This window comes from Salmo trutta, chromosome 2 (genome assembly GCF_901001165.1).
Source record: "Salmo trutta chromosome 2, fSalTru1.1, whole genome shotgun sequence".
NCBI lineage: Eukaryota > Metazoa > Chordata > Actinopteri > Salmoniformes > Salmonidae > Salmo > Salmo trutta.
Genome location: NC_042958.1, coordinates 62,703,721 through 62,730,444, shown reverse-complemented (window position 1 = coordinate 62,730,444; position 26,724 = coordinate 62,703,721). Strand labels below are relative to the sequence as shown.

General features: G+C 43.6%; 1 long non-coding RNA gene across 1 annotated transcript in view; it reads left to right on the top strand.

Annotated features, from left to right (window-relative positions):
• Window positions 1–22,366, top strand: part of LOC115160251 (uncharacterized) — a 38,274-nt gene extending 15,908 nt beyond the window's left edge. Inside the window, exon 3 of the long non-coding RNA XR_003869054.1 lies at window positions 21,699–22,366. This is a non-coding gene — a long non-coding RNA (uncharacterized LOC115160251). The remainder of the gene's footprint in view (window positions 1–21,698) is intronic.
• Window positions 22,367–26,724: the final 4,358 nt, after the last annotated feature.

The window sequence follows — 26,724 nt, the reverse complement described above, 5'->3', positions numbered from 1 at the left end:
AAGGGGGTTTGAGCTAATCTGGCACCCATGATCCTCAACCAGGAGAGAGTCATGACAAGGCCATCACTCTGTTTTCTCACTCAATTGCATAGCCTATAGAAATGTTGTGCAACATGAGCTCAAGTGTTTGATTCGATTTTCGAAGACATTTGCATTGATTAGAGGGACAATAGAGTGCTGAGTACCAGGCAGTTAGCAAGTTTGGTAGGCTACTAAGCTTGGAGATGCCTAATTACCATGACTAGTCGGTCACATGGAATTTGACTGCCATCATGACTCGTGACCGCCGGTGTTGTAATATGGTCACCGTAACAGCCCTAGGTTTAATTCCTGCTTCTGTATTTCCCACTTTCACTCCTCCTGCTTCTAATCTGTCTGAAAAAGTAAAGGTGAGATTTGAGATTATTTAACATGGATTTTTTTTTAAAATGTAACCTTAAAGAGGAATGGAAACACGAGGTTTAGAACGACAGCTAACTGTAACTGTAAATCGCGATATTGGCATTGTTGCGTTGCAGGAGAGAACATTCTTGAACTCCCAGAAATGGCTGAATTTACCGAGTAGCTCCGAGTCTGAGAATGAGTTTATTCCAGAGAATTAAATAATGTTATTTAGGGAGCCAATAAAACTACTGAAACCGTTCATGTTTGAGCCGATCGTTGTCCCAGATCAAAGAGTTTGTTCTCGTAGCAGTAACAACGCAGACGTGCCGCCTGAAACACCTCAGCTAGAGGGTCGGCGTAGCCAAACACAAATTGGTGTGAGAATAATGCCAGATAATGGCAAGAGAGTATGAGTGTGTGTTGTAGAGAGATGGTGGTGATGCAGCACAAAATCCCGGCAGATGGTGGCTGTATTACATCCGGTCAGAGGTTCCTGTCAATCTGTCTGGATGGCGATGTATTTATTGGACGTGTCACTAATCCTTATGAAGAACTTCCTGGCAGAAGAGTTTACTCGACCAGTCAGCAGCCGATATGTCAGTTAAAATATTTGGGACATTTTGCTTGATAATACATTTTTGAAGGTTAATATCAGTAGTGGGTAGGAGCTCAATATACATAATCAGCATCCTTTAATGATGTTTATCACCAGCAGTTTGGCGCGATGGTAACACACTTACCTTTTGATTAGACGACCGGAGTACGAACCGCAGACAACGTCATGATTCATGAAATGTCATTCTAACCAATAATGGGGCGTGCTCAATATAAATACATAGTGATTTCTTTTCGGTATCAGACTAACTTTTCTTATGATTTTGTTTGCAGAGCACATACTGTAGGTTGGCAGTTTATCGCCAGCATGCCCTATGGGCACAAGGGAGAATTGGACAAGGTGTGCGGCGTCTCATCCCTGCGTTTGTCGCTTCTTCCATAAGGCGCGCATACCCAGAAGCAAAGGCTTTTTCATAGGGTTTGAGTTTGAATAAAACCAGTTCCTTTAGTAAATCTAGCCTGCTGTAATTTTTTTTCAAGACATAGACTACATAATAGACTACATAATAGACTACATAATGCCTTATGTAGAAACAGTATTAGTTAGCTTGTCCACTATAACAACAGGTTCAAGTGTAACCTGATAACTTGCTTTGAAGATAAAACTACTTTCAACGTGCACCTTCCCGTGTCCCTGTCGCTAGAGTAGTGACTTCAACTAGCCTTGGCTTCCATCTATTGGAAAGGAATGGTAACTACACTGGACAGCTAGTTGGCAGAGTAGACTTTTAATAATATATGCCATTTAGCAGACGCCTTTATCCGTTCAGTCACTTTTGCTTGACTCCGAAGTCAGCGATGTTGATGATGGTCGGTCGGTAACCCCTACACTATAACCCTCAAAATGTAAAATGGAGGTGCAAGCAGAGGGCCTATGTGGGCCTTCAACGTAGGCCTATGACTCTTTTCAATTCGGAAACTCCCGGTTGCCACATCGAAAGTGCCCTTCATCGCGAAGTCTGCCTTCGCAAAGTGCTGTCGGCACCATCCTGTAGCTCGAGCTGGCACGTCCTTCGTAGCTTACCAAGGGATTTTTACAGTTCATGTTTGAATTACTACTTGTTGTTGCCATCTTCGTTGTCCTTACCTAACCTCACTTACTTCGATTCACTCTCCGCGCGAAAACTCAATGCCACAGACAATTTGATGATTCCTGCCAGTGACACACTGGCGTCAGTCGTTACTATGGCAAAATAAATTGGCACTGGCCATCGCTCAAATTATTTTACATATTTAACCTTTAACTAGGCATGTCAGTTAAGAACAAATTATTTTACAATAACAGCCTAACCCAGCCAAACCCTAACCACACTGGGCCAATTGTGCGCTCCCTATGGGACTCCCAATCGCAGCCGGTTGTGATACAGTCAGGAATCAAACCAGGGTCTGTAGTGACACCTCTAGCACTGAGATGCATCACACGAGAGTCCAAATTAAAACTTGTCGATGATCAAAATACTAAATATAGAGATGTTTTGATGTTAAATGAACATGTTTAGTATTAGGTTTGAATACATCTCTTTGCTTAGATTTACTTCCTAAAGTCTTTCCATTCCCCTTTAAATCCATGTTTTATTGAATCCATGCAAAATCTGAATCGGGCATAATGCGCTGAATGTAACAAGGATTGTTCAGCACAGTCATTTCATCCTGAAGATTGGCTAGGTGGACTAAAGCAGTGTTTTGACAGGCAGGAAACCCAGGTTCACATCCCCGCCATATTTTATACATGTTACCCCTGTTATCCTGTTTAGGATAGGGGGCAGTATTTTCACGGCCGGATAAAAAACATACCCGATTTAATCTGGTTATTACTCCTGCCCAGAAACTAGAATATGCATATATAATTGTTGGATTTGGATAGAAAACACCCTAAAGTTTCTAAAACTGTTTGAATGGTGTCTGTGAGTATAACAGAGCTCATATGGCAGGCCAAAACCTGAGAAGATTCCATACAGGAAGTGCCCTCTCTGATCATTTCTTGGCCATCTATAGCCTCTTTATCGAAAACAGAGGATCTCTGCTGTAACGTGAAATTTTCTAAGGCTCCCATAGGCTCTCAGAAGGCGCCAGAACGGGGAATGATGACTCTGCAGTCCCTGGGCGAAAAACAGTTGGGCTTTTGGAAAGTGGTCGTTCTGAGAACAATGACACGGTTGCGCGCGTGCAAGTGAAGACTCCATTTTCTATTTTGTGTTTGAACGAAAACAAGGTCTCCCGGTCGGAATATTATCGCTATTTTACGAGAAAAATCGCATAAAAATGTATTTTAAACAGCGTTTGACATGCTTCGAAGTACGGTATTGGAATATTTTGAAATTTTTTGTCACGATACGCGCCGGTGCGTCACCCTTCGGATAGTGTCTTGAACGCAAGAACAAAACTGAGCTATTTGGATATAACTATGGATTATTTGGAACCAAAACATTGGGTGTTGAAGTAGAAGTCTTGGGAGTGCATTCTGATGAAGAACAGCAAAGATAATCCAATTTTTCTTATAGTAAATCTTGAGTTTGGTGAGTGCCAAACTTGGTGGGTGTCAAAATAGCTAGCCATGATGGCCGGGCTATCTACTCAGAATATTGCAAAATGTGATTTCACCGAAAAGCTATTTTAAAATCGGACACCGCGATTGCATAAAGGAGTTCTGTATCTATAATTCTTAAAATAATAGTTTTTTGTGAACGTTTATCGTGAGTAATTTAGTAAATTCACCGGAAGTTTGCGGTGGGTATGCTAGTTCTGAATGTCACATGCTAATGTAAAAAGCTGGTTTTTGATATAAATATGAACTTGAGTGAACAAAACATGCATGTATTGTATAACATAATGTCCTAGGAGTGTCATCTGATGAAGATCAAAGGTTAGTGCTGCCTTTAGCTGTGGTTTTGGTTTTTGTGACATATGCTAGCTTAAAATGGGTGTGTGATTATTTCTGGCTGGGTACTCTCCTGACATAATCTAATGTTTTGCTTTCGTTGTAAAGCCTTTTTGAAATCGGACAATGTGGTTAGATAAAGGAGAGTCTTGTCTTTAAAATGGTGTAAAATAGTCATATGTTTGAAAAATGGAAGTTTAGATTTGAGGAGTTTGTAATTCGCGCCACGCTCTATCATTGGATATTGGCGAGGCGTTCCGCTAGCGGCACATTTAGATGTAAGAGGTTAAAACTTACATATACAGCTGCCCTAAACATTTTGATTGTAACATAATTTATCATCTCACAATGGGCCTGGCAACTGTAGCCTATAATAAATGCCATTGTCTTTCCTAGGAAAAGAATACAAATCTTAATCAAAATATTGTATGAAAATCATAAATCAATATTTATGTTATAACCATTGGCATTTCAAAACCATTTGATTGTATGAGACACAGTCTGCCAAAACATCAAATCAAAGTTTAGCGGTTGTGTACACAGTTTTACAGATGTTAATACAGGATTTTGTTTCAAGCTGTAACGGCCGTCGTATGAATTGGACCAAGGCGCAGCGGGTTGAGTGCTCATTTTGACGTTTATTTTAAATAACCACGATCACTTCACAAAAACAAGAAAACGGATGACAACATAACAGTTTGCAGGCTAACCCTAGCAGTGCAAAACAACCTCCCAACATTTCCCAAAACAAACATACTCCTAATTATAGGACCTTCAATCAGAGGCAACGATAACCAGCTGCCTCCAATTGAAGGCCCCATTCCCAATGACTAAACATAGAAATAAACACCCTAGAAAACAGACATAGAACTATACAACATAGAACTAAACCAAAAACCCCGGAATCATAAATCAAACGCCCCTCTACATAAACACACACTCAAAACCATAAAAAGAAATACCCCCTGCCACGTCCTGACCAAACTATAATAACAAATAACCCCTTTACTGGTCAGGACATGACATAAGCTCCAACAGTGCAACCATATTCAGCAATACAATAACAATACACACATAATCCAAAAGTTTAAAAAAGAACAAGAAATTATGACATATCTGAACAATATTTTTGTGTTTTGATCCTGCCTTTTACATCCACTGAAACACCAACAATAGTTTTCACAAGATTCTCTTTAAAACACCAGTATTCCGATTAAGAACCACTTCCGATATTTCAGAGTACTCCCATAGTGTTTTGAAACACATTCTGTGTATCCTAACACTTACACAGAACAAAAATATAAACGCAAACATGTTGGTGTCATGTTTCATGAGCTGAAATAAAATATCCCCACATTTTTCCATAAGCACAAAAAGCTTATTTTTCTCAAATGTTGTGCACAAATGTGTTTTCATCCCTGTTAGTAAACATTTCTTATTTGCCAAGATAATCCATCCACCTGACAGGTGTGGCATATCAACAAGCTGATTAAACAGCATGATCATTACACAGGTGAACCTTGTGCTGGGGACAATAAAAGGCCACTCTAAAATGTGCAGTTGTCACACAACACAATGCCACAGATGTCTCAAGTTGAGGGAGCTTGCAATTGGCATGCTGACTGCAGGAATGTCCACAAGAAGTGTTGCGAGATAATTAAATGTTAATTTCTCTACAGTCATTTTTGGAGAATTTGGCAGTACGTCCAACCGTCCTCACAACCTCAGACCACGTGTAACCACACCAGCCCAGGACCTCTACATTCGGCTTCTTCACCTGCAGGATCGTCTGAGACCAGCAGCCTGGACAGCTGATGAAACTGAGGAGTATTTCCGTCTGTAATAAAGCCCTTTCGTGAGGAAAAACTCTGTCTGGCAGGTTCTGACACCCCAGTGGGTGGGCCTGTCTCCCAAGGGGGTGCGCCTATTCCCTCCCAGGCCCACCCATGGCTGCGCCCCTGCCCAGTCATGTGAAATCCATAGATTAGGGCCTAATGAATTTATTTTAATTGAATGATTTCCTTATATGAACTGTAACTCAGTAAAATCGTTGAAATTGTTGCATTTATATTTTAGTTCAGTAAACAATGGGTTTACATTCAAACACCCTCCAAACCACAGGTCTCAGCTTAGGGGAACTACTTTTCATGGTTTCACTACACAATGATGGTGTTTTGAGTCTTTCTATTTTAACAGTGTACTTTCAGTGATGGTTTTGACCCTTGTTACTCTTGTAATATCACTGTCATTGTATCGAGTCGGTGTTATACTGCACTGTTCCAATATACAATGAATACTGTCTCAACATCCACTTTAGACTTCATGGTTCCCATACTGTTAGGTAAAATTTCCTTCCAGAGAGAGGTTAGTGAGAGGCATAGGAGAGACGAGAGCCTTCTATTATAATACATTGTAATAAAGGGCTCTGGGGAGATTGATGAGAGTTAAAACAAGGGAATATGACACTATATTATTATACTTTCAGTTGTGAGAAAAAAGTGTGTGATTTTTTATTTAACTAGGCAAGTCAGTTAAGAACAAATTCTTATTTACAATGACAGCCTAGGAACAGTGGGTTAGCTGCCTTGTTCAGGGGCAGAAAGACAGATTTTTACCTTGTCGGCTCGGGGATTCAGTCTAGCAACCTTTTGGTTACTGGCCCAACACTCTAACCACTAGGCTACCTGCCACCCCAACATCAGGACCAAGACAGGGAAGGGAGGGTCAAATGAGCAAGAGTGGAGACTTTCAGATTGACCACTACTGATGCTGCAGGAACATTGGTATTATCATACAATAACACATGAATGGGGAGGGTATTTTTAGGCCATGATAAGAGGAGAGAAATACAGGAACACTTACCAAATCTAATATTACTCCTAGTGAACAGACAGTGTCTGGCTGCTTGCTTGGTCTGACGGAGGTGGTTCGGGGAACGGACCATACACGAAGGAGGAGTAACCTGACTTGCATTAGCTCCCCAAGCCAATGCTCAGGATTTAGCTTGGTTGGCTTCCATAGTTTTGTGGTGTGCAGAAGACCCAGGTTCAAACCTAAGGGATTATTTGGCCCATGCAGACCAATTCTTTTCAACCATGTAGAAAATCAACCAATACACACGTAGAAAAAGAAAACAATTGACATATAAAGCCTTTGTTTAAAAAAAGACATGCTTCTATTCCAGCCCCTCTAGGTGTTGCAGCGCTTTTTTGTTGTGGTATTTGTGGGCAAGAACATGACAAAAATGTGCTGACGGTTTGTTGACGTATGGCTTGATTGAACCATTTTATGCCTAAATTTGGTGATTGGTTAAAAGTGTGAGCCCTCTTTTTGTAGTGCGGTGATCGGACAGTTTGATGTGGTAATATTGCAGTGATTTGACTGTTTAAAGACACCCTCCAGCAATTTTTGAACTTTTCCTGTTGGAAAGCAATATCGAAAGTATAAATACAGTAAACTGCACACATTGAAGGGTATTTAGATTTTCTTTTTTCAAAATAGTATTAGGCACAACTGCAAACTTCAAGGAGTTGGTCTAATTGGTCTGACGTGATGTCATCGGCCTCCCCCTTGCTGAAGGAATAATAGAGGGCCATCCATTGAGATGTGCCTTTTGTTAAGTAGGTGTTAAATGAGCTGAAAAGGAGACTGGAGGGTGTCTTTAACGCAATAAATAGTGTGTGGATTGGTCAAATTTGCAAGCCCTGTGGGAATTGTTGAATTTGCAAAACAAAAAATCCTGATATACAAACTGCTGCTTTATTGAGCGTCTAACATTTATTGCCCTTCGACCACAGAGTAATTTCCCCAGATGTCTACAGATTTTTTAAATTAACCTTTATTTTACTAGGCAAGTCAGTTAAACTTTCAATGACGGCCTGCACTGGCCAAATTGTGCACCGCCCAATGGGACTCTCAATCACGGTCAGGTTGTAATACAGCCTGGAATCGAACCAGGGTGTCTTTAGTGACCCTTCTAGTATTGAGATGCTGTGCCTTAGACCACTGTGCCACTCGGGAGCCCCTAGATGGCCAGAGTGACCAAAGCAAAGGATGGCAATCAATCCTCTTCCTGCCATTTGCAATCCTTCCCTTTTAACATTGTACAACTAAACAGTACACCACCACCCAAATCAGTCTCTTTTATGGATAGCTGCTTAACGACTTAGTCTCCTGTTACCTATGTAATGTCCCTAAACAGTAGACTTCTAAAGTAGACTTCTGTGATAATCACTATAGTATGCAAGTGTTTACAGTTGTGGCCAAAAGTTTTGAGAATGACACAAATATACATTTTCACAAAGTCTGCTGCCTCAGTTTGTATGATGGCAATTTGCATATACTCCAGAATGTTATGAAGAGTGATCAGATGAATTGCAATTAATTGCAAAGTCCCTCTTTGCCATGCAAATGAACTGAATCCCCAAAAAACATTTCCACTGCATTTCAGCCCTGCCACAAAAGGACCAGCTGACATCATGTCAGGGATTCTCTCGTTAACACAGTTGTGAGTGTTGACGAGGACAAGGCTGGAGATTACTCTGTCATGCTGATTGAGTTCAAATAACAGACTGGAACCTTCAAAAGGAGGGTGGTGCTTGGAATCATTGTTCATCCACTGTCAACCGTGGTTACCTGCAAGGAAACACGTGCCGTCATCATTGCTTTGCACAAAAAGGGCTTCATAGGCAAGGATATAGCTGCCAGTAAGATTGCACCTAAATCAACCATTTATCGGATCATCAAGAACTTCAAGGAGAGCGGTTCAATTGCTGTGAAGATGGCTTCAGGGCGCCCAAGAATGTCCAGCAAGCGCCAGGACCGTCTCCTAAAGTTGATTCAGCTGCGGGATCGGGCACCACCAGTACAGAGCTTGCTCAGGAATGGCAGCAGGCAGGTGTGAGTGCATCTGCACACACAGTGAGACAAAGACTTTTGGAGGATGGCCTGGTGTCAAGAAGGGCAGCAAAGAAGCCACTTCCCTCCAGGAAAAACATCAGGGACAGACTGATATTCTGCAAAAGGTACAGTGATTGGACTGCTGAGGACTGGGGTAAAGTCATTTTTTCTGATGAATCCCCTTTCCGATTGTTTGGGGCATCCGGAAAAAAGTTTGTCCTGAGAAGACAAGGTGAGCGCTACCATCAGTCCTGTGTCATGCCAACAGTAAAGCATCCTGAGACCATTCATGTGTGGGGTTGCTTCTCAGCCAAGGGAGTGAGCTCACTCACAATTTTGCCTAAGAACACAGCCATTAATAAAGAATGGTACCAATACATCCTCCGAGAACAACTTCTCCCAACCATCCAGAAACAGTTTGGTGTCGAACAATGCCTTTTCCAGCATGATGGAGCACCTTGTCATAAGGCAAAAGTGATAACTAAGTGGCTCGGGGAACAAAACATCGATATTTTGGTTCCATGGCCAGGAAACTCTCCAGACCTTAATCCCATTGAGAACTTGTGGTCAATCCTCAAGAGGCGGGTGGACAAACAAAACCCCACAAATTCTGACAAACTCCAAGCATTGACTATGCAAGAATGGGCTCCCATCAGTCAGGATGTGACCCAGAAGTTAATTGACAGCATGCCAATGCGGATTGCAGAGGTCTTGAAAAAGAAGGGTCAACACTGCAAATATTGACTCTTTACATCCACTTCATGTAATTGTCAATAAAAGCCTTTGACACTTACGAAATGATTCTAATTATACTTCAGTATTCCATAGTAACTGTCACGACTTCCGCCAAAGTCGGCTCCTCTCCTTGTTTGGGCGGCGTTTGGCGATCGACGTCACCGGCTTTCTAGCCATCGCCGCTCCATTTTCATATTTCTATTTGTTTTGTCTTGTTCCATACACACCTGGTTTTCATTCCCTAATCACACTGCATGTATTTAGTCCTCTGTTCCCCTCCATGTCTTTGTGTGAAATTGTACTTATGTTATGTGGGTATTGTTACTCGCCATATGTCTATTGTTCCATGTTTGGGAACATTTATGTACTTTTGTGCTTTCGTTGGACCGGAATAAAAAGTGCGCCTGTTCTCTACACTCTGCTCTCCTGCACCTGACTTCGTCTCCAGTACACACCCTTAACAGTAACATATGACAAAAATATCTAAAGACACTGAAGCAGCAAACGTGGAAATTAATATTTGTGTCATTATCAAAACTTTTGGCCACGACTGTACATGTAGTGATATTGTCAGGAAATCTTCCCACAAACAACTGCAATATTTCAAATAGTCGGGAGGACACAGACACTACCGTTCAAGAGTTTGGGGTCACTGTCACGTCCTGGCCAGTATAAGGTTAATTGGTATTGTAGTTTGGTCAGGACGTGGCAGAGGGTATTCGTTTTATGTGGTTCGGGGTGGTGTGTTTGTTGAAGGGGCATTTGATTTAAGTATTCCGGGGTTTTTGGGGACTGTTTGGTTTTCATGTATTCTATGGTTAGTCTAGTGTGTGTGTTTCTATGTTGAGTTAATTGGGGTTGGACTTCCAATTGAAGGCAGCTGTTTGGTGTTGCCTTTGATTGGAAGTCCTATAATAGTTGGGTGTGTTTGTCTTGTATTTGGTGGGAGATTGTTCTGTGCTTAGCCTTATGCTTTGCCAGACTGGTTGTTGTTGTTGTTGTTGTTGGTTAGTTCTCGTGTTTTGTTATTTTGGTATTCATTTTGAAAATAAATAAACGTCAAGATGAGCCTGCACATACCTGCTGCGTTTTGGTCCTCCATTACCGACGACATGCGTGACAGAATCTCCCACCAACTAAGGACCAAGCAGCAGAGGAAAGGGGAGTTCGAGTTGGACTGGCGGGAGAGATGGACCTGGGAGGAAGTTCTGGACGGGGCTGGACCTTGGCACCAGGCTGGGGAGTACCGTCGCCCACGGGAGGAAATTGAGGCAGCCAAGGCAGAGAGGCGGAGGTACGAGGCCTTGGAAGCGCTGAGGGGGAAGCACGAGAGGCACCCCCAAGAATTTTTTTTGGGGGGGCACACAGGTAGTTTGGCTAGGCCTAGGAAGAGCCGGAAGCCAGCTACCCGTGGTTATATGGAGGAGCGTATGAGGTGGAGAGCGCCATGTTTCGCTGAGGAGCGCACTATCTTACCCATACGCACGCACAGTCCGGTGCGCGTTATTCCAGCCCCTCGCAGGTGCCGTGCTAGAGCGGGCATCCAGCCTGGTAGGAGGATGCCTACGCAGCGCATCTGGTCGCCAGTACGCCTCCGAGGACCAGGCTACCCAACTCCCGCTCTACGCACGGCTACCATCAGGCCCCTGCACAGCCCAGTCTGCCCTGTACGAGCACCCCGCTCGTACGGGGCTACTAGTTCCATCCAGCCAAGGCGGGTTGTGCAGGAGGTAAGATCAAGACCGACTGTGCGCCTCCATAGCCCTGGGTTTCCAGCGCCTGTCTCTCGTGCGGACCCGGAAGTGCGTCAACCCAGTCCGACTCGTCCTGTTCCCGCTCCCCGCACTAGCCTGGAGGTGCGTGTTCACAATCTGGTACGCCCAGTACCAGCACCACGCACCAGGCTTCAAGTGCATCAACCCAGCCTCGCCAGTCAACAGTCACCAGAGCTGCCCGCCAGTCAACAGTCACCAGAGCTGCCCGCCAGTCAACAGTCACCAGAGCTGCCCGCCAGTCAACAGTCACCAGAGCTGCCCGCCAGTCAACAGTCACCAGAGCTGCCCGCCAGTCAACAGTCGTCAGAACTGCCGGAGTGGCCAGACTGCCCTGAACTGCCGGAGTGGCCAGACTGCCCTGAACTGCCGGAGTGGCCAGACTGCCCTGAACTGCCAGAGTGGCCAGACTGCCCTGAACTGCCGGAGTGGCCAGACTGCCCTGAACTGCCGGAGTGGCCAGACTGCCCTGAACTGCCGGAGTGGCCAAGACTGTCCCGAACTGCCAGACTGCCCAGACTGTCCTGAACTGCCAGACTGCCCAGACTGTCCCGAACTGCCAGACTGCCCAGACTGTCCCGAACTGCCAGACTGTCCCGAACTGCCAGACTGCCCAGACTGTCCCGAGCGGCCAGACTGCCCAGACTGTCCCGAGCGGCCAGACTGCCCAGACTGTCCCGAGCGGCCAGACTGCCCAGACTGTCCCGAGCGGCCAGACTGCCCCGAGCTGCCAGAGTGGCCCGACTGCCTGGAACGGCCAGAACCGGAGCCACCTCCTGATATAGGTGGGTTGGGGAGGGGGGGTGTAGCACAGTGCCGTTGTTGACGACAGCCACCCTCCCTTCCCTCCCTTTTAGTAGAGGGGAAATTTTGTTTTGTTGTTTGGGGTTGTGGTTTGTTTTTTGTTTTTTGTTTTTGTAAGGTGCTTCCGGGGTTAGCACCTTTAAGGGGGGGGGTACTGTCACGTCCTGGCCAGTATAAGGTTAATTGGTATTGTAGTTTGGTCAGGACGTGACAGAGGGTATTCGTTTTATGTGGTTCGGGGTGGTGTGTTTGTTGAAGGGGCATTTGATTTAAGTATTCCGGGGTTTTTGGGGACTGTTTGGTTTTCATGTATTCTATGGTTAGTCTAGTGTGTGTGTTTCTATGTTGAGTTAATTGGGGTTGGACTTCCAATTGAAGGCAGCTGTTTGGTGTTGCCTTTGATTGGAAGTCCTATATTAGTTGGGTGTGTTTGTCTTGTATTTGGTGGGAGATTGTTCTGTGCTTAGCCTTATGCTTTGCCAGACTGTTTGTTGTTGTTGTTCGTTCGTTAGTTCTCGTGTTTTGTTATTTTGGTATTCATTTTGAAAATAAATAAACGTCAAGATGAGCCTGCACATACCTGCTGCGTTTTGGTCCTCCATTACTGGCGACAACCGTGACAGTCACTTAAAAATGTTGGGATGCTGGCCTTCTAGGCACAGTTCCTCTGTCCAATGTCTGTGTTCTTTTGCCCATCTTAATCTTTTATTTTTATTGGCCAGTCTGAGATATGGCTTTTTCTTTGCAACTCTGCCTAGAAGGCCAGCATCCCCGAGTCGCCTCTTCACTGTTGACGTTGAGACTGGTGTTTTGCTGGTACTATTTAATGATGCTGCTGAGGACTTGTGAGGCGTCTGTTTCTCAAACTAGACACTCTAATGTACTTGTCGTCTTGCTCAGTTGTGCACCGGGGCCTCCCACTCCTATTTCTATTCTGGTTAGGGCCAGTTTGCGCTGTTCTGTGAAGGGAGTAGTACACAGCGCTGTACAAGATCTTCAGTTTCTTGGCAATTTCTCGCATGGAATAGCCTTCCTTTCTCAGAACAAGAATAGACTGATTAGTTTCAGCAGAAAGTTCTTTGTTTCTGTCCATTTTGAGCCTGTAACCAAACCCACAAATGCTGATGCTCCAGATACTCAACTAGTCTAAAGAAGGCCAGTTTTATTGCTTCTTTAATCAGGACAACAGTTTTCAGCTGTGCTAAGGTAATTGCAAAAGGGCTTTCTAATGATCAAAAACAAGAACATTTCTAAGTGACCCCAAACTTTTGAATGGTAGTGTATGTTTGGAATACCTTGCATAATACTGGACATGAATGCCCAAAAGAATGATGTCCCAAAGTTACATTGCTCACCTCTACCCATTCGGGGGTATGGATTCTAGAGAATTCGTTCAGATTTACAACTAAAACAGCTTTAGCTTTAGCACTCTGCTATGTATTTAGCACTCTGCTATGTATTTAGCACTCTGCTATGGATTTAGCACTCTGCTATGGATTTAGCACTCTGCTATGGTTTTAGCTCTGCTATGGATTTAGCACTCTGCTATGGATTTAGCACTCTGCTATGGATTAAAAGCTTTGGGTTTGATACATGCTAAAAAATATCAGATACATTTTTTTTATTTTATTTAAGCTTTATTTAACTCGGCAAGTCAGTTAAGAACAAATTCTTATTTACAGTGATGGCCTACCCTGGCCAAACCCTAATCCAGAAGACGCTGGGACAATTGTGCGCCTCCCTATGGGACTCCCATTCACAGACTTTTTTGATACAGCCTGGAATCAAACCAGGTCTGTAGTGACGCCTCTAGCACTGAGATGCAGTGCCTTAGACCGGTGCGCCACTCGGGAGAATTCAAAAGGTAAAAGACAAAATCCATTTATTGAATTTCCCTTTGATTAACAGCAGTGGCTGAGGTGGAAGAGGAATCACATGTGACATTCAGCTATGCGTTCCTTTTTGATTGGAGGTGAACCTGGGTTCCATTTACAGCAACCATAGACCAGCAGAAGGAGCCCTTCCCCTGATATGAAGACCCGATCCAGCACCCAGCCTAATGACATAATCCTTGTCCTGCAAAGTTGTTATACATCGTTTTAACAGTAGATGAGGCTGTTGTCTTGACAGAGGATTGGAAAGCCAATGTCCTTACAACATCAACTATGTACAATTGCTCTTGCTCAGTAGATAGGGAGTCGGGTATAGAGTAATTACAGTGTAGGTACACATTTTTACATGCTAGTACTTACCTGTTTACATAGCTAGTACTTACCTGTTTACATAGCTAGTACTTACCTTACCTGATTTGATATGATTGCAGCATGCACATTTTCTAGAATTTGCAAATAAACTCAACATTTAATTACACAAAACAATTAACATTCAACCATGTCCTTCAACAGTTTTGGTATGTATGGACCCCTTTATAGGTATTTATTCCACTTAATGTAAACGCATCTTTGTCACATTTTATTTCATATAGCCTTGAAGAGGCTTCTTGAGAGGTTAAACATGAATATAAATATATAACTATATATTATAGTTGGACTGTACAGCTCACAGGTGCTGTTTTAATATCTAGATGTGTACAAAAGACAACAGTGCACATGGATTGCACATTTGGGAAGGGGGCGTGGGAGATAATCAACTCTTTGTCTGCTTAAAGTTTCCATCAAATGCCAAAATACTAACAGACAAACAAAGTTACGAGAAAAAAAAACAGTGTTGTTGACCACAGTTTGGGCACATGAACTGTCCACACCAAACCGACTTGAGCGACTGGTTTCCTCCATCTGTCCTTTGTTGGTATGTGTAATTGTGTTTGATTTAGTGTATGCTAGCCACAGAGAACGTGTGGTGGCCAGTTAGGGAGAGGGAAGGAGAAAGCGAGAGAGAGATGGTCCTCCGAGAGAGAGAGATGGTCCTCCGAGAGAGAGAGAGAGATGGTCCTCCTAGAGAGAGAGATGGTCCTCCTAGAGAGAGAGATGGTCCTCCTAGAGAGAGAGATGGTCCTCCGAGAGAGAGAGATGGTCCTCCGAGAGAGAGAGAGAGATGGTCCTCCTAGAGAGAGAGATGGTCCTCCTAGAGAGAGAGATGGTCCTCCGAGAGAGAGAGAGAGATGGTCCTCCGAGAGAGAGAGAGATGGTCCTCCTAGAGAGAGAGATGGTCCTCCTAGAGAGAGAGATGGTCCTCCTCCGAGAGAGAGATGGTCCTCCGAGAGAGAGAGATGGTCCTCCTAGAGAGAGAGATGGTCCTCCGAGAGAGAGAGAGATGGTCCTCCGAGAAAGAGAGAGATGGTCCTCCTAGAGAGAGAGATGGTCCTCCTCCGAGAGAGAGATGGTCCTCCTAGAGAGAGAGATGGTCCTAGAGAGAGAGATGGTCCTAGAGAGAGAGAGAGGAAAAAGACACAGTGGGGGAGACGGATGACAAACAGTCCCAGTCGGTCACAAGAACTCACATGTATATAGAGCAGTAGTGTTAGGGAGTAAGTCTACAGAGAATCAGAATAAATGGCCATCCTATCAGTGATAGGATCGTGTGTAGGGACAGAGGGGTGCATATTTGGCCAGCAGCATAGCACCCTGCGTCCCACAGCCGGCTTGCTTCTGAAGCTAAGCAGGGTTGGTCCTGGATGAGAGACCAGATGCTACTAGAAGAGGTGTTTGAGGGCCAGTAGGAAGCAGTCTTCCCTCTGGTCCCCGGCAAAAAACATTGCCCTGTGTAAGTTGCCATCTTTCGGGTGGGATGTTAAGCAGGTGTCCTGACTCTCTGTGGTCACTAAAGATCTCATGGCACCTATTGTAAGAGTAGGAGTGTTAACCCTGGTGTCCTGTCTAAATTCCCAATCTGGCTGTCATACCATCATGGCCACCTAATCATCCCCAGCTTCCAATTGGCTCATTCACCTCCTCTCCCCTGTAACTATTCCCTGGGTTGTTGCTGTAAATGAGAATGTGCTGTCAGTCAACTTACCTGGTTAAAAAATGTAGAAGAGTAAATGAACTGGATGTGGTGAGAGTGAGTGGACATTAGGCTATTGTCCGACCTAGTCCTTTTGGGCCATAGGTACAACAGGAGAGCACATTTTATATCGCTAAGCCTGTACCAGTGTAACTGACATTAACATGTGTTACCTTGTAATAAGCTAGTAAGTGCATGCACATGTTCAATATTTACCCCTTTCTTCCTCTCACATTTTGTATTTTCTTGGAAAACAGAATAAACCGTGGTACGAACTACTGAACTTACAATGCTGCCCTGGTATCATTCCCGTGTATGCTTTAGTCACAGGGGTATTAGGAGTAGCCTATTTGTGATTGAGTCAACTGGCAACATACATTTGTGACAGATGAGTGAATAACCTTGGGTATAACATTGGGCACACGTGGCTATTATAGAGTGCCTGCACGGTCTCATAAATAAGAGAGTGCATTCTCAAGGTCAGTAGCGGACCTGTTGTTCAGCAGTAGCTAATGAACTATGTAATGGTCAGAAACACGAACACGTTAGTAGTACGTCATAGTGCTCTCCCCATGCCATTCATTATCCCTTCAACCTTTTTCAATGTCAAATCAAATCAAAGTTGATTTGTCACGTGCGCCGAATACAACAGGTGTAGGTAGACCTTACAGTGAAATGCTTACTTACTCTAACCAATAGCGCAAAAAAGGTGTTAGGTGAACAATAGGTAAGTAAAGAAATAAAACAACAGTAAAAAGACAGGCTATATACAGTAGCGAGGCTATAAAAGTAGCGAGGCTACATACAGACACCGGTTAGTCAGGCTGATTAAGGTAGTATGTACATGTAGATATGGTTAAAGTGACTATGCATATATGATGAACAGAGACACAATGCAGATAGCACGGTTAGCCAATGTGCGGGGGCACCGGTTGGTCGGGCTAATTGAGGTAGTATGTACATGAAGGTATAGTTAAAGTGACTATGCATATATGATAAACAGAGAGTAGCAGCAGCGTAAAAGAGGGGTTGGGGGGGTGGGACACAATGCAAATAGTCCGGGTAGCCATTTGATTACCTGTTCAGGAGTCTTATGGCTTGGTGGTAAAAACTGTTGAGAAGACTTTTTGTCCTAGACTTGGCACTCCGGTACCGCTTGCCATGCGGTAGTCTATGACTGGGGTGGCTGGGGTCTTTGACACTTTTTAGGGCCTTTCTCTGACACCGCCTGGTGTAGAGGTCCTGGATGGCAGGCAGCTTAGCCCCAGTGATGTACTGTGCCGTACGCACTACCCTCTGTAGTGTTTTGCGGTCGGAGGCCGAGCAATTGCCGTACCAGGCAGTGATGCAACCAGTCAGGATGCTCTCGATGTTGCAACTCCTTTTGAGGATCTCAGGACCCATGCCAAAGGCTTTGGGAATAGGCTTTGTCGTGCCCTCTTCACGAATGTCTTGCTGTGTTTGGACCATTCTAGTTTGTTGGTGATGTGGGCACCAAGGAACTTGATGCTCTCAACCTGCTCCAATACAGCCCCATCGATGAGAATGGGGGCGTGCTCGGTCCTCCTTTTCCTGTAGTCCACAATAATCTCCTTAGTCTTGGTTACGTTGAGGGACAGGTTGTTATTCTGGCACCACCCAGCCAGGTCTCTGACCTCCTCCCTATAGGCTGTCTCGTCATTGTCGGTGATCAGGCCTACCACTGTTGTGTCGTCTGCAAACTTAATGATGGTGTTGGAGTTGTGCCTGGCCATGCAGTCGTGGGTGAATAGAGAGTACAGGAGGGGACTGAGCACGCACCCCTGGGGGGCTCCAGTGTTGAGGATCAGCGTGGCAGATGTGTTGCTACCTACCCTCACCACCTGGGGGCAGCCCGTCAGGAAGTCCAGGATCCAGTTGCAGAGGGAGGTGTTCAGCCCCAGGATCCTTAGCTTAGTGATGAGCTTTGAGGGTACTATGGTGTTGAACGCTGAGCTGTAGTCAAGGATGTGCAATGTACAGTGCATTCGGAAAGTATCCCGACCCCTTGACTTTTTCCACATTTTGTTATTTTACAGCCTTATTCTAAAACTTACTAAATCGTTTTTCCCCTCTTCAATCTACACACAATACCCCATTTTTTTGTGCAAATGTAAAAAATAAATGTACTGAAATATCACACTTCCATAAGTATTCAGACCCTTTACTCAGTACTTTGTTGAAGCCCCTTTGGCAGCGATTACAGCCTCGAGTCTTCTTGGGTATGATGTTACAAGCTCGGCACACCAGTATTTGGGGAGTTCCTCCCATTCTTCTCTGCAGATCCTCTCAAGCTCTGTCAGGTTGGATGGGGAGCGTCACTGCACAGCTATTTTCAGGTCTCTCCAGAGATGTTAGATCGGGTTCAAGTCCGGGCTCTGGCTGGGCCACTCAAGGACATTCAGAGACTTGTCCCGAAGCCACGCCTGCATTGTCTTGGCTCTGTGCTTAGGGTCATTGTCCTGTTGGAAGGTGAATCTTCGCCCCAGTCTGAGGTCCTGAGCGCTCTGGAGCAGGTTTTCATCAAGGATCTCTCTGTACTTTGCTTTGTTCAGCTTTCCCTCGATTCTGATTAGTCTCCCAGTCCCTGCTCCTGAATAACATCCCCACAGCATGATGCTGCCACCACCATGCTTCACCGTAGGGATGGTGCTAGGTTTCCTCCAGATGTGACACTTGGCATTCAGGCCAAAGAGTTCAATCTTGGTTTTATCAGACCACTCCAAGTGGGCTGTCATTTTCCTTTTACTGAGGAGTGGCTTCTGTCTGGCCACTCTACCATAAAGGCCTGATTGGTGGAGTGCTGCAGAGATGGTTGTCCTTCTGGAAGGTTCTCCCATCTCCACAGAGGAACTCTGGAGCTCTGTCAGAGTGACCATCAGGTTCTTGGTCACCTCCCTGACCAAGGCCCTTCTCCCCCGATTGCTCGGCTTGGCTGGGCGCCCAGCTCTTGGAAAAGTCTTGGTGGTTCCCAACTTCTTCCATTTAAGAATGATGGAGGCCACCGTGTTCTTGGGGACATTCAAAACTGCAGACATGTTTTGGTGCCCTTCCCCAGATCTGTGCCTGGACACAATCTTGTCTCAGATCTCTACAGACAATTCCTTCAACCTCATGGCTTGGTTTTTGCTCTGACGTGCACTGTGAACTGTGGGACCTTATATAGACAGGTGTGTGCCTTTCCAAATCATGTCCAATCAATTTCATTTACCACAGGTGGACTCCAATCAAGTTGTAGAAACATCTCAAGGATGATAAATGGAAACAGGATACACCTGAGCTCAATTTCGAGTATCATAGCAAAGGGTCTGAATACGAATAAGGTATTTCATTGTTTTTGTTTTTTATGTGTAAAAATGTCTAAAAACCTGTTTTCGCTTTGTCATTATGAGGTATTGTGTGTAGATTGATGAGGACATGTTCTTTATTTAATCCATTTTAGAATAAGGCTGTAAAATGTGGAAAATGTTGAGGGGTCTGAATACTTTCCGAATGCATGGTATATTTATGAGCTTCTGGGGCTGTGTTTCATGTCATACGTGTTACCTATCATTGCATGGGCTTTGAGTTACCACTAAAACACGCTGACACATACAGGCACACATATGTACGGCTCTGGAATTAATGAACCCGTATTCTTAGATCAACAATGTTGTTGTTCCTGTCATAAGGGTGCTACTGTCACACTAACATACAGCACATAGTAGCCTAAATCTCATTATAACGGGACTACTGTATGGCTCACCACTATGTACTTAAGTAGGTGTTAATTGCACATACAGTATGTACACTCAGTGGTCAGTTTATTAGGTACACCAGTCAAGTACCGGGTCGGACCTGCCTTTGCCTCCAGAACAGACTGAATTCTTTGTGCAAGTTTTAAATTGACAGAAGACCTGTTAGCAAAAGTGTCAGCTAGAGATGACATGCAGGAGCTTTGTAGTCTTGCATGATGTCTACTTTGATGCTAATTAGCATTTTCAAATCTGAGATTAAATAGAGCCGAACATACTGATGAAAGTCACCTTGTCCAAGAGTGATTGACATGGTTATAAAAATGTCACGACAGGGTAAGCCTACACGGCCCTAATTTCAAGTGTATCTAAAATCCCCTGTGGGAAAAATAAATGGCGGAAAACGATTGGAACATTTCTGTTTGACCGCTAGGTTTTATGGGTATTATGACACCTCCACTGTGGGGCTCTATAGAGGTAGGTACACAACCTCCCCGAGCCAATTTACAATGAGTTCAGATTTTCAAAATTGCCCATCCCTGTTTTAAAGGGCTTCTCAGGCACGAGGACCTCGAGTCCTCATACTGTAGGTCACATAGGTTTTCCTCATTATTAAGGATTAATCATTTCTTTTGGGGCTCGGGATATCCAGGTGAGTCTGTACAATTAATCACTGATGTAGATGAGTGCAGTGCAGAGCCAGAATAAAGACTAGCAGGTATTGTGTAAGATTCCGTCAAATGTGTTATATTGTACGTCTGATTTAAGTATCCTTCTTGTGATAATTTGAACTCTCTGGCTGAAAGTTTGGTGACTATTTTAAGTGTCCTCTTTTGAAGCTTTAACTATGTGCATATAAGTTGCTAATTAGCTTTTATTTAATCATGAAATATGAGTAGTTAATTTGATAGACTTTTCAGAAATTGACATACAATAATTATATAACAAAATTCAATGTATTTGAGTGTTCAGCATTTTATAAGTACCTTATTTGCACTTATGCTTTACTTATGGACACCAATGTTTTTGTTGTATCAAGACCAAGATAAAATGCATTGCAATCATAGAAATTAACACTTTATTTCTCAAAAACCAATTGAAAAAAATTGAGAACAATCACCACATTCATAAATATATTGACATAGAAAATGATGCAACAGTGTCGTACAGATACAGTAAGAGAACAAAAATAGTCGAGAAGCTATAAAAACTAGGCTAGAAGCTATATAATCCCAGAGGCCTTTGCAAGAGTTTAAATTCTTCATGCACAACACGCGTCATGATGTTTTTGTCTCAACCATTAGCTAAGGCAGTATTTTCGTCCTGGGGATCCCAACGGCTGCATGTTTTGGTTTTTGCCATAGCACTATACAGCTGATTCAAATAATCTAAACTTGATGAGTTAATTATTTAGCTGTGTAGGGCTAGAGCAAAAACCTAAATGTACACCCCTTGGGTTCCCGACGACCGAGTTGGGAAATGCTGAGCTAAGGTATTCCCCAATTCATGACTACAAATCTAACTCAAGACCAGCTTTTCTTCTCCTGTATAAGCTCATCCTCCAATCCTTGGTTTCCCATAGCTTTTATGTCCCTTTTCTAGAGTTTAGGGTCTTTTCAAAACACCTTATATTCTCCTTTTATTTGTTTAAACCTTTCACCTGTGTAATACAAGATATCACAAATGTAACATTTATCGTGACTACCCCCTGTCATTTTATAAAACGTATTAATAATCAACTTCCCCCTCAGAAAATGATTCTGGTTTCTTCAGGATCATGCAGGAAGACTGCACCCCAACCCAGAACCCTGGCAGAATCTTCGCCTAAAGAGGGCCCTCAAGTCTATTAAGCAGCTTCACCTCCTTCTCCTCTCCCTCTTTCACTTCTTCCACAAGGTAGAACCTCATGGCGCCGGCAAGCTGGTCGACATACACACCAAAGGTGGAGCACTGTGGGATGTCCCAGATGTCCTTGTTCCTCGCTTTGAACCACACCTGGTAGCAGGAGCCGGACCAGAATTCCTCCTTCTTCCCCAGGCCACTGGGCGTCCCAGCATTGACCCTACTCGCCTCCCTGCTCCTGGTGCCGATGACCACCCATCATGTGTACTCCACCTCCCAGTAGCCCCTAAAGCCCCAAATACCCTTTAAGAGAGGAAGATAGATACGATGATAGATAAGACAACAGTGTTGTTCGTGATAAGGGTAATATAAAAATAACATTATGCAAACGTGTATTCTTGTGCTATAATATGTGCATTATACTGCAGCATGAACATTGTGAGAAAACCCATGTGCTTTAGGAAGAAATAGGTACCTGAGGGGAGTATTTGTCACGTCCTGACCATAGTAAGTTGTTATTTTCTATGGTAGAGTGGTCAGGGCGTGACAGGGGGTGTTTATCTGTTTTTGTATGTCTATGTTCAGTTCTAGTTTTTGTATTTCTATATTGGTTGTTGTTTGGCATGACCTCCAATTAGAGGCAGCTGGTTGTCATTGACTCTAATTGGAGGCCATATTTAAGTTGATGTTTGTCCCACCTGTCCTTGTGGGTGATTATATTTTGTGAGTGTGTATGTTCCTCCTGCGTCACGGTTTGTTGTTTTTCCCTTCAGTGTTTTGCTAAGTGCATTTTAGTTTCACAGTAAATAAATTATGTGGAACTATGAAAACGCTGCATCTTGGTCCGTTCCTTATCACAGCCGTGACAGTATTCATGTCTTTTTGGACTGTCCGGGACGGTTCACATGGTATCATCTCCCCTACGAGACACCTTGGCCCCGTCCTCAGAAATCCACAGCATCCTATTGGCTGTCTTGTCATCCAGAGACAGGTTGATCCAGTCTAGATGAAAGAAAAATGGGGCAAATACATTCATATTATTCCATATTTGAAAACATTTGCTGAAACGGGTTCACATCCTTAAGTTTTAGAAGCGCGGCATGTTGGCTCTGAAACATTGGGTGTCATAGACGGGTGCTTTCTCTGTGACTAGAGGGAGAGAGAAGAGAAAGTGTCAAACGGGAATAAGAGGAATTTGGCATCAATGTGTAACACATTTACTCATTATACTAATCAAAATGAATATCTGTTCTACACTCTAATAAATGCTGGGTTGGGGGGGTCACTTAGTTGGGTTGTTTTCTTAAAAACTGCTGGGTTATTGATGCTGGGCTATTGAGATATGACCCAGCGGGTCAGATTATACAACTGGAGGTGTAGTTTAGTAGGGGTGTGGCTTTCAGATCGTTCTTTTTGACCACCCGTGAGTGTAAATGTAATTCCGGTTCATCTGTTCTGTTGTATTGTTCGCACATGTTACAGTTCAACAATGACACTATTGAAACTTTAATGAGGCTTACACAAGTGTATGAGTTTCTCAAGAGCCTATGCATAGCTGCTACCATGTTGTGTTGCTACCATGTTGTTGTCATGTTGTGTTGCTACAATGCTGTGTTGTTGTCTTAGGTCTCTCTTTATGTAGTGTTGCTCTCTTGTCGTGATGTGTGCTTTGTCCTATGTTTACATGTTATTTTTATTTTTTGAATTAAAAAATAATCCCAGCCCCCGTCCCCGCAGGAGGTCGTTTGCCTTTCGGTAGGCCGTCATTGTAAATAAGAATTTGTTCTTAACTGACTTGCCTAGTTAAATAAAGGTTTAATAAAATGTAATTAAAAAACACTAATGAGCCACACCTCCTGAAATTAACCAATGGATTTCATTAAAAAAAGATTGAGATGCTGGGTCAACCAAACTGATGGTTATAAAAACAACTACTAATGCTTAAATGTACCCATATTTGGGTAATCCTAACAACCCAACATGTGTTCTGTCCTATATTTAGGTTGTTATTAACACAGCATTTTTTAGAGCATGGCTTAATTTCTGTATTGTGTCCTTTACTTGCTTGTTTCTTTGCAGTCTTGCCAGATTTAGTTGTTTTCCTAACTGTAAAGATGAGGGTAAGGGAAAAGAAATATGGACAATTGGTAACTTCATGGCTAGGAAACTTTTATAAGAACACTCCATATGTTAGGCTCTGACCAAGGACACAAATAGAGACTGATTTGAAGAGGGCACGACAAAACCTATTCCCCCTCAGGAGACTGAAAAGATTTGTCATGGGTCCTCAGATCCTCAAAAGGTTCTACAGCTGCACCATCGAGAGCATCCTGACTGGTTGCATCACTGCCTGGTATGGAAACTGCTCGGCCTCCAACCGCAAGGCACTACAGAGGGTAGTGCGTACGGCCCAGTACATCACTGGGGCAAAGCTACCTGCCAAGCGGTACCGGAGCGCCAAGTCTAGGTCCAAGAGGCTTCTAAACAGCTTCTACCCCCAAGCCATAAGACTCCTGAACATCTAATCAAATGGCTACCCAGAATAATTGCACCCCCCCCCCCCCATTTTACACTGCTGCTACTCTCTGTTGTTATCATCTATACATAGTCACTTTAATAACTCTACCTACATGTACATATTACCTCAATTACCTCGACTAACCGGTGACCCGCACATTGACTCTGTACTGGTACCCCCCTCTTGCTATTGTTATTTTACTGTTGCGCTTTAATTACTTGTTACTTTTATTTCTTATTCATATTTTTTTTATTTAAACTGCATTGTTGGTTAGGGGCTCGTAAGTAAGCATTTCACTGTAAGGTGAAGGACACAAATACCTGTTGTATTCGGCGCATGTGACTAATAACATTTTATTTTATTTAAGGCATTGACTTTTGTCTGAGGACTTTCTGGATGACACTCGTCAAGTCTGTTGTTCACGTGGACATTGTTTGGCCTAAAAAATGTTACCTCCTAGAGCCACGCGACCGAATACACTGAACAGAAATAAAAATGCAACATGTAAAGTGTTGGTCCCATGTTTCAAGAGGTGTTAGTGAACATTTTTCCTTTGCCAAGATAATCCCTCCACCTGACAGGTGTGGCATATCAAGAAGCTGATTAAACAGCATGATCATTACAGAACAATGTGCACCATGCAATTGGCATGCTGACTGCCGGAATGTCCACCAGAGCGGTTGCCAGAGAAATTAATGTTAATTTCTCTAACATAAGCCGCCTCCAATGTCGTTTTAGAGAATTTGGCAGTATGTCCAACCGTCCTCACAACCGCAGACCACGTGTAACCACGCCAGCCCATCACCTCCACATCCGGCTTCTTAACCTGCAGGATCGTCTGAGACCAGCCATCCAGACAGCTGACGAAACTGTGCGTTTGCACAACCGAAGAATTTTGGCACAAGCTGTCAGAAACCGTCTCTGCATGCTCGTCGTTATCACCAGGGTCTTTACCTGACGGCAGTTTGGCGAATGCTCATCTTTGAGGCCGCTGGCACGCTGGAGAAGTATGCTCTTCACGGATGAATCTCAGTTTCAACTGTGCCGGGCAGACAGCGTGTATGGCGTCATGTGGGTGAGTGGTTTGCTGATGTCACGTTGTGAACAGTGCCCCATGGCGGTGGGGTTATGGTATGGGCAGGCATAAGCTACGGACAACGAACACAATTGCATTTTATCAATGGCAATTTGAATGCACAGAGACAAGATACTGAGGCCCATTGTCATACCATTCATCCACTGCCATCACCTCATGTTTCAGCATCATAATGCATGGCCCTATGTTGCAAGGATCTGTACACAATTCCTGGAAGCTGAAAATGTCCCAGTTCTTCCATGGCCTGCATACTCACCAGACATGCCACCAATTGAGCATGTTTGGGATGCTCGGGATCGACGCGTACGACAGCATGTTACAGTTCCCGCCAATATCCAGCAACTTTGCAGACATTAAAGAGGAGTGGGACAACATTCCAATGGTCACAATCAACTCTATGTGAAGGAGATGTGTCGTGCTGCATGAAGCAAATGGTGGTCACACCAGATACCGACTTGTTTTCTGATCCACGTACCTACCTTTTTCTTAAGGTATCTGTGACCAAAAGATGCATATCTGTATTCCCAGTCATGTGAAATCCATAGAGTAGGGCCTAATGAATTTATTTTAATTTACTGATTTGAACTGTAACTCAGTAAAATCATGGAAATTGTTGCATATTGGGTTTATATTTTTGTTCAGTGTACATGTGGAAAAAAGTATTTGAGTGAACATGATCATGCCAGCAGCAAATGAAAAAGGAAGTGAATTCTCTCCTCCCTCTCTCCCTGGTTTTATCTGATATTTGATATTCCATACTAGTGACAAACTTGGCTATGTCATCGACATATGGCAGTACACAAACAAAATCTAGCTCACTCATTTTACCAGCTAGAAAGTAACAGCCACAAATGAATTCAGAAACGGAGGAAGAGGATAGCTAGCTATAGCAAGCTAACGTTAGCTGATACCTCTTTAACAAGAACAAACTGTGACAACATTGATTCTAAGATAAAAAAAAATAAAAAACTTTTCCAATGAACAACATCCACAATCCAACCCTCCAAATAAAGCCTGTCTCCAGGACTTCTCCAAAATGACCACAGATCTGCGATCAGATCCATGACCAAAGCGTTACGTTTCAATTTAGCCTGCAGGAAGGCTCTATAGCAGGGGTTCTTACACTTTTTCAGCCTGGGACCCAAATTAGAAATTCTGTGTTTTCCTGGGACCCAAGCTTAGGAAAATATGCAGCTATTCGTAAATATCAATACATTTCATTGCCCTTATGCCTAAAAAAAAAAGCAATATAGACAAAAACAAATAATTAAATACACATAAATATATTTTCATGTTTATTTTCCCCCATTAAAAACACTTACATACCTGTCTAGGTTGGACCTGTTACTGTTAAAATACAATAAATAATTTCATTCTGAACTGGAATAAATATATTGATCACCTCACACAGATGTTTAACTGAACACACACGCACAGCCCTAAGTAACAATACAGATAAAAAAAAT